Genomic DNA, 8,442 nt, shown 5'->3' with positions numbered 1-8,442 from the left:
CTGGCCAGGTAGTCTACAACAGATCACAGTGGTCAGAATGAAGGAGGGAACAAGTGAGCCGGAAGCGAGGAGTAAGAGTATGTATTATTATTATACTTTATTATTTTTCTCTAGATCTACAGTAATAATACCCATTTGATCCTTTAAATGAGAAAAATAACATGTTCAGCCCATGCCAAAATTCACTCTTTCAAACTCTACATACTGTACAGAAAAAAGAAAAGAAAAATAAAACACGCAGAGAACAAAAATGAGCAAACAAAACAATATTAATAAAAAAATCAAACGTACTCCATGGACATGCCATGAAATTCCTCAGATACTCCGGAAACGTAACCCCCAAAGTGAGGGTCACCACGGTAGTCGCCCTCGGCCCTTTCATGCCACGTCCAATGTCTTTGCTGAATATTCCTGTTGTCTTCCCAGAATGTGTAGTTTAAATAAACATAATTAAAGGACATAATAAAGTTGAAATAAAATCAGCAGTATTAAGAATGTCAAAGACCTTCATGCCTCTCTTTCCTCCTACCTTATTTTACTTGACCCACTCTAGGTTGCTGAGTCCAGACTTACGTTACATTCTGCCATTGCGTATTCATGCTCACGTATGCTCACGTTGCAACTTTATCCTTGTCAGCCATGCTTAATCAATTTAAATACCAAGCCATACTCCACCTGAAATTTGTCATCACGTCCACCAAACCAAAGTTTACAAACAAACACCAATTCTCAATTCTCCTCCCTCTCAGCACTTAAATTCTGCCATTACATATACCACCCTCTCTCCATCTCCACATTTCAGCAATAAATTACCGTCTCTACTGCAATTTAATACCAATACATCATCACTTAACACTCACATAATATAGCAATAATTAAACGTCCATCATCCATTTGTCATCACGTCCACCAAACCAAAGTTTACAAACAAACACCAATTCTCTATTCACATCCCTCTCAACACTTAAACAAACATCACTTCTCAGTTCTCGTCCCTCTCAACACTTAAAATCTGCCATTGAAAAGTACCACCACTTCTCCATCTCCAAATTTCATATCACATTGAATACCAAACCACCTTCATTTACAACTTACTCATGAGTGCACCACTACTTCTCATACCTTTCCAACACCACATTTCAACATATACCACCTCTATTTCCAACACCACCTTTCATCTCTAGCACACACTCATCTACCATACTCAATTTACCATACACACATACTCATCCTATTACCCATCATAATTACCTACCGAAAACTCCATCTTCCACCAAACCAAATTTTACAAATAGCCAAATTACATTACTACATCTTCATACTTTTCCAACACCACATTTCAACATCTACAAATACCACCCACACATATACCATCACATTAAATACAACTTACTCATGAGTGCACCACCACTTCTCCATACCTTTCCAACACCGCATTTCAACATATATACCACCTCTACTTCCAACACCACATTTCAGCCCTAGCACACACTCGTCTACCATCAAATAAATCTCCATCTACAAATACCACACACTCATACACCATCACAACCTTCAAAATATCACTTCATCTTCACCTACAAATACCAAACACTCATTCCTCAACACTACATTCTTACATCTAACAATCTTTATTTTCACTACTCCCTATACTATTGTTCTTTTTACTTCTAGTGACTACACCCTTCTCATTTCTACCTGAATCCCACATGTCTGTCAGTTTTCTATTCTTTCCTGTTTCTCTGCCACCTCTTTTGGCCGCCACTTCATCACCATCTTCACTCTGTTGTGTTCTTTTGCCTCCACCTTCAGCGCTCATCATCTCCGTTAATCTTCTGCCCTTGCCTCTTTCCCAACTCCTATTGAGACATCCTCCGGTTGCCTCTGACGTCACCTTTTTACCCGTCACTTCCCTTACTTCACTGCTTTCTCTCCTCTGCCTTTCTTCTTCACTGCTTATGGTCACCCTTTCACTTGTCGCCTCTTCCTGATCTTCTTCACTGTTAATGGTTACATTTTCACTTAGCGCCTCTCTCTGACTCTCTTCACGCATTACACTGTTACTGTTATCTCTCCTCACTTCCCCACCTATCGTTGCACTGCTCATTTTTTCTTCGTCTTTTTTAATCTTCATTTCTAAGTCCAGCAGTCTATTCACAGACTAGTTCCTCTTCCAATTTCTTCCTGATACCACTAGCTCTTGTCCTTTAATAGTAGCTCTCAGTCCTTGATTTATCGCACGTATCTTGTGTTTTCTGAGTATTTTCTCATTCCTAATAGCCTCCCATCCCACGTCTCTCTTGATCCATATTTTTTCTCTCTGCATGTTACTCGCATTGCCTATCACAGCATCAACCATCAACGTAGAAAACAGTTCTACTTTGATAGGCCTGTTGCCCCTAGTTCTTCCCACTCTCTGTACGTCATCTATGTCAACTTCGCTAAAGTTAAGTTTCAATTTCCCCTGTATTAAGTTGACTACTTTGTAAATTGTACGTACTTTGTCTTCTCTCACCTCCTCAGGCACCCCATAAATAAATAAGCACTTCTTCCTGCGATTCATTGTATTGGCATTCACTTCCGCTTTCTATTTCAACGTCTCCTCTTCCAGTCGTCCTATTCTTTCTCTTAATATTGCCACTTCCTCGTCGTTCTTTCTCACTTGTGATGTTATATCGTCCGTCATTTCTCGCAGCCATAACTTAATTTTTCCAAACTCCCTGGTTTGTTCTTGGATCATATTCTTAATTTGCTCAAAGGGGCACACTTCTACCACCGTCTCTTTTACCCATTTTTTTGAATTCTTCTATGTCTTCCCATCCCTCATTTCCACTAGATGTCGGGCCTGGGTTCGGCTCTACACCTCCAATCAGTAGCAACATTATAACCACCGCCGCTGTTAACACTACTTCTCCTTTGATTACCAAATCCACTTTACACCCACCTGATTTTACTTCTTCTTTCTTGATTCTCCTCTGCCATCCTCCAATAGCCGCCCTGTATTGATCTACTCCAATCATTGTTGTCAAACTCCTCACAAGCTTCCTGCGCTCAGCACTCACTCCTTACTCCCACTCCCGAGCTCTCTACTCATGCGTCCGCTCTCCTTCGTGGCTTAAGCTGAACTGGTAAGAGTATGTAGAAAGGAATGCTGGAATGTGGCAACATCGTGAAATGGCACGTGTAGTGTTCCTCCCTCCAACCTTACCTGTCAGACTCCAACTTTAGTTAAGTCTAGTATAGTTTTAGTCCGCATGTCGCCTGTGGGTATACGTAAACGAGACATTAGGCGGTTATTAAGGATGGCTGTGACGGAGCTTTGTTTGGAAATGCTTCGTCACCGCAAGGAGAGATAACGGTGGAGTAGGCCTTGGATTCAAAGAAGGGAAGAGTTAGGAACATCTTCAAGACTTTTCCAATAGTTAAAAGAAGAGGGTCCACAAACATACAGAAATGTTTTATGAATGTCACCTCCTAAATTCCAAGAGTTGCTGGAATTAGTAGAACCGCTGATTAAAAACAAGATACTAAAATAAGACAGGCGATTCCATGTAAAATAAAACTGGAAATTACCTTGCGGTATCTCGCAACTGGAGATAGTTATAGATATCTGGCTTTGTTGTTTAGAGTGTCGCACAATTCAATCTCTGTGTTTTTACTTGAAGTTCTTGCTGCTATTTTTTAAGTTCTCCAACAATTTATGAAGGTAAGCATCATTAAGTTTTTATTCAGCCTTAAGTTATCAGTATTTTTAACAAGAATATCCTGTCAGTAATTATTTTTTATTGTAATCATAGCATCCGCTAAGCATTGCTTCTAATTATGATTTTCACTTTTTATGGACAAACATCATTACACGTACTGTATTAACTAAAGTTGTACAACATATTTTATTAACTGATATTATTTATTTTGCGCTGCTTGCGTTTAACATTAACACCTTACATTTCATAAACTAAAAGTTCATATCTTCAGTACAGTAGAATTAGAATCCATACAACTAACATTAAACAATAGTAATGGAAAGAGTATTGTAAAACTATTTGTCAAAAAAAGCATATGCAGTACAAATAATTGTATATTATTTAGAATTGAAAACATGTTGATAAATGAAATGTTCCACATGAGAATATGACATATGTGGAACGAAATGCAATATGTAATATAATGTGGGCAGCGATTTGTGTTCTTATTGGCATCTAAGCATCGTAATCTAAAGGGCAGATGCCAACCAATGATTTGAAGAGAACATCTAAACCATGTGGAGGTCAGTGGCGTATATTGAGGGCTACCAAGGCTATTAGTGAAGACCAAATCTCAAATGAGAGTGATGGAAGTCTATAGCACATTATAATATAAGCATCTGAAACCTTGTTCCATTTACAAAACTTGAAAGCAGTGAGAAAAAACGTCGCACATATTTCTGAGAGCAAGGCTTCGGAGACCGACATTGCAGCCCAGAATCTCGCCCCTCTCCCGTCGACTCGCCACACGCGGCTTGCGGCTGGATATCGGATTAGGAGCGGGGACCGGCGGAGGATAGCTGTGCTAGGCTTTGGTCCGTCAGATCGCCACTGTTAACTATCAACCATGCGTTAATCCTCGTATATACTTCCTCACCTCATACTTCTTAATGATATGGATAAGAGAGTGCGGGTGATCATCACTCCCGTTTACTTCTACATCCTCTTAGGAAGAGACTGCAGGGTTGCTGTTAGCAATATAGCAATATAGTTTTGTTGTATTGATAGATCTGCTAAAATGAAATGCCATCTTTCAGGTTTAGTGTTTTCCTTTGTTAGTTGGAATCGAACTCGTGATCATGGATTGGACACCACCACTTATCTCCCGAGGAAGCTAATTAACCAGTGAACGATGGGTACGATCGCTGTAAAATAATAATAATAATAATAATAATAATAATAATAATAATAATAATAATAATAATAATAATAATAATAATGAGGCATGGAATCTGTATAGGCTTGGTGTTGACCTAACGGGGATAAAATGAATGGCGAAGATGTCATAAAGACCCAGTCCCCAAGCCAGGGGATTAACAGTATGAGGGGGTTGATTCTGGAAACTGAACCGGGACCATCGGACCAAAGGCAGACGTTCTATCCATTTAGCCACAAAGCCAGACTTTCATTTGCTGAACCTTAGGCTACCATCTCCACTGATCAGGGGTTGAGCATTGGCAGTAGCAGAGGCAGGGGCAGTAGTCTGGCGAGAAGCATTGATAACACAGCAGGCTTCTCCGTTGGCTACTGGCTGCAGCTCAAAACGCTGAAAGTTTGACATTCACTAAACCAACCATCGAAAAGTGGTAACCTAAGTCTAGTGGTAGCCCATGTCTTAATCCCAGCGTACGCCACTGGTGGAGGTTGTTCCTCGTCCAAGCATGTGTTATCAGATAGTTCAGAATAGATCTGATCGAATTCGTTGTTGGAAGTGCTGTTTGAAAGACTTGTGTCATCAACGTCATCATGGCAAACACTTTGGGATAGTGATTCACTGTTATTAAAATTTAAAGATGCGAGTCTCTCTTCAGTAATGCGGTTTTAAAACTTACTTTGAAGTGTACCGTGAAGTACGTTTTCTCTCCTCCCATGTCGTCTTATTTTATCTGTGTTCTTAGTATGTTATCGTGCTTTCAAGCTGTGTTTTGTGTTCTTATTTGTACGTGTTATATTGTATAATGTATTCTTTGGATTGCCCTTTTCTTCCTTAAAGAAAGTCTGGTCCTCATCCTCTTATGGCCTCAGGATAAAGGGAAGTTTCTTCCCGTCCTGGGGTATTTATCCGCCTTAAGTTGGCTATTTTCCTCTTAGCTCCACGTTCTGGTGAGGAACACCGCGCCCCTTTGGCGTGCGCGTGCCTTTTCCCGCTCTGGGTAGGTGAGCGCTCGCTTGATCTTGTCATTCTGGCTTACTAGCTTGTTCGCTACACACTTGCAGGCGGGGTCCTGCCGCAGCCTCGAACCGAGTACTCACCAGACGTGGAGGTAAGACTTAGATATTTTCCCCTTGTGTAGCTCGATATGAGGAGTTTGAGGAAGCGTATCGCAATCTTTATGCTATGTATATGCTGAGTAGGTTTAAAGCCCCATTTAATGAAAAGTTTTAACAGGCTTCTCGGCCCGTGTATACTTCACTCTTGAATATGGTATGGATGTTAGATTTATATTATGGTCTTGCGACCTATGTTTCGCTTAGCTATGTTAACTCTTGAATTTGGACGGGTCATTTTTAATTGTTTGTTTGTGAATTTAAAGTTGCGTAAAGTCTGTTCTGGGAGAAGTCTAAAGGATCTGTGTAAATGAATGTAGTTACTGAGTATGTGAAAGTACCAGAATGTTTTGGTAAATAGGGCGAATATTACGGTAATTACATTTCTAGTGGTAATGTGTTTACTTTCGAGGCATATGCTTTCGTGCAGCATTGCTGTGTCTAAGATTATTCTGGCGTGACCCAGAACCATCTGGTACTATTCTGGAATTCTGGGATACCGAGAGACCCTGCAGTTTGGTGTTTGTGAGAAGGCGATATTTTATGTTTTCCGGGCTATGCCCCGTTACTAGCGAATATTTTAACTAGTAAATTGTGCTGGGCACATGTGTTTATATTATTTCAGTAAATTGGTTTGAAATGGAACATGTCCCTGTGCTGTTGAAAGATTGTGTATCGAAGTAATGCAATGGCTTCCACTTATGTAATAAATTGTGATCTGGCAAACTTAATGTGCCTTTACGCCCCATTCCCTTGGCCCACCGCTTCTTCCCATAAAAGCTACTAGGTATAAACCCAGTACAGAAGTATAATGAAACTTCTGAGAGGGAGCTCTCGCATCTGGGACGCAATATGCTTAGCAAATTTGTCATATTGTTCCTCTGTGTCATTAGTGGTTAATTCTGCTATTGATTGAAATTTATTTACTGCACTTTCAAATCTCGTCGGTTTGCGTTTAGTTGACAGTCTTTTAAACTCCTTTGCGCGTTGTGGTAGATCCATGTTTGTGGATGGACGCTTTATCGATGACGAAAGTGTAGTAGACGCAGACTGTGCAGGTGATTCCACTACTTGTGATGCTCCCTGTTCAGCCACGTTCACAGTGTCACTGTTTGAATATCGTTCACCTTCACACATCGATCGCTGCGGTATATCCTGAAAACAATATACACCTACAATAATTTCTCAATTAAATAATTGAGAGAAATAATTTGTAGACCTATGGTTATCCACAGGATTATGAGAGTGCAAGTAAACATGACTTTTGTTTAAAAATATGTTTCACACTCTGGTTTGAATGCCTAACGGTAGGTCTGCAAAGAAATTCATAATAAATATTACAATTAGTAGGCTAGTTGAGTGTATAATTTTTAATTATCCATTAATATTATACTTTACTTTCAGGTACCTGACACAACAAGCCAGTGGAATGAGATTCAAAAAGGATTCGAATATAAATGGAACTTTCCTCACTGTTGCGGTGCTTTGGATGGAAAGCATATTAGAATTAAACGGCCTCCTAATTCAACATAATCGTTTTTCAACTACAAGGGAATTTACAGTATTGTTTTGCTTGCCATGTTAGATGCGGACTATTATTTCAGGTATATAGATGTTGGACATGATGGCAGAGCCAATGACAGCACGGTATTTAAGAACTCTACGTTAAAGATAGCCCTTGAGCAAAATCTTCTTAATTGATCAAACGGAGGACTTTGTGTAGCAGATGATGCCGTTTGCCTGACACCATATTGCTTGAAACCATTTCCACACAGAGGACTAACAGTACAAGAGAGAGTCTTTAATTATCGTTTATCCAGGGCAAGGCGCGTGGAAATGCATTTGGCATTTTAGCTAGTGATGGGCAACGCTCTCGCTCGAGACTCTCGAGAATGACGTCGCAGATCTCGAGGCTCTCACGAGAATCTCGAGTCCGATCCTCCTGTAGTGCGAGCTGTGCGGCGTACCAGTAACTACGGCTGTAAACTTGATAGTATATCATTGGCAGTTATTGCGTGAAATAACGTTCTCATATGAAAACGTGTGAGCCAATACATTTTGTCAAAAGCCAGGAAAAGTACTGCATGTGCAACTATGAACCTCTTAATACCATTGACGAAAGTGAAAAACGAATGTCAGTATCTTAAACTGTTCACGACATATTTCGGGTGGACATCTTAGCTGAATAACCCTGCATCATTTGTGAATAACTGTAGACAGGATGTCCACCTACTTGGATACTGGAGGCGTGCATTATTCGAACTTGAGTCGGGGAAGATGTGCTTTGCTGCATATGCCACCCCCATTACACATGAGTGGAATGTGTAATATAAATGCCTGATTTTGCTCCAATTCTTACAACAGGGGTGATGAGCGACGCTCTCGAGACCGATTCTCGTGTGCTGCGAGCTGTGCGACGTCCCAGTAACTA

The 8,442-nt window shown here is 40.3% G+C and overlaps 1 pseudogene; it reads left to right on the top strand.

Annotated features, from left to right (window-relative positions):
- The first annotated feature begins 3,254 nt into the window (after positions 1 to 3,254).
- On the top strand, positions 3,255 to 7,984 carry LOC137502798 (uncharacterized; annotated as a pseudogene).
- Positions 7,985 to 8,442: the final 458 nt, after the last annotated feature.

The sequence above is a fragment of the Anabrus simplex genome, chromosome 1 (assembly GCF_040414725.1).
Source record: "Anabrus simplex isolate iqAnaSimp1 chromosome 1, ASM4041472v1, whole genome shotgun sequence".
Taxonomy (NCBI): Eukaryota; Metazoa; Arthropoda; class Insecta; order Orthoptera; family Tettigoniidae; genus Anabrus; species Anabrus simplex.
This window is presented reverse-complemented; position numbering and strand designations above follow the sequence as displayed.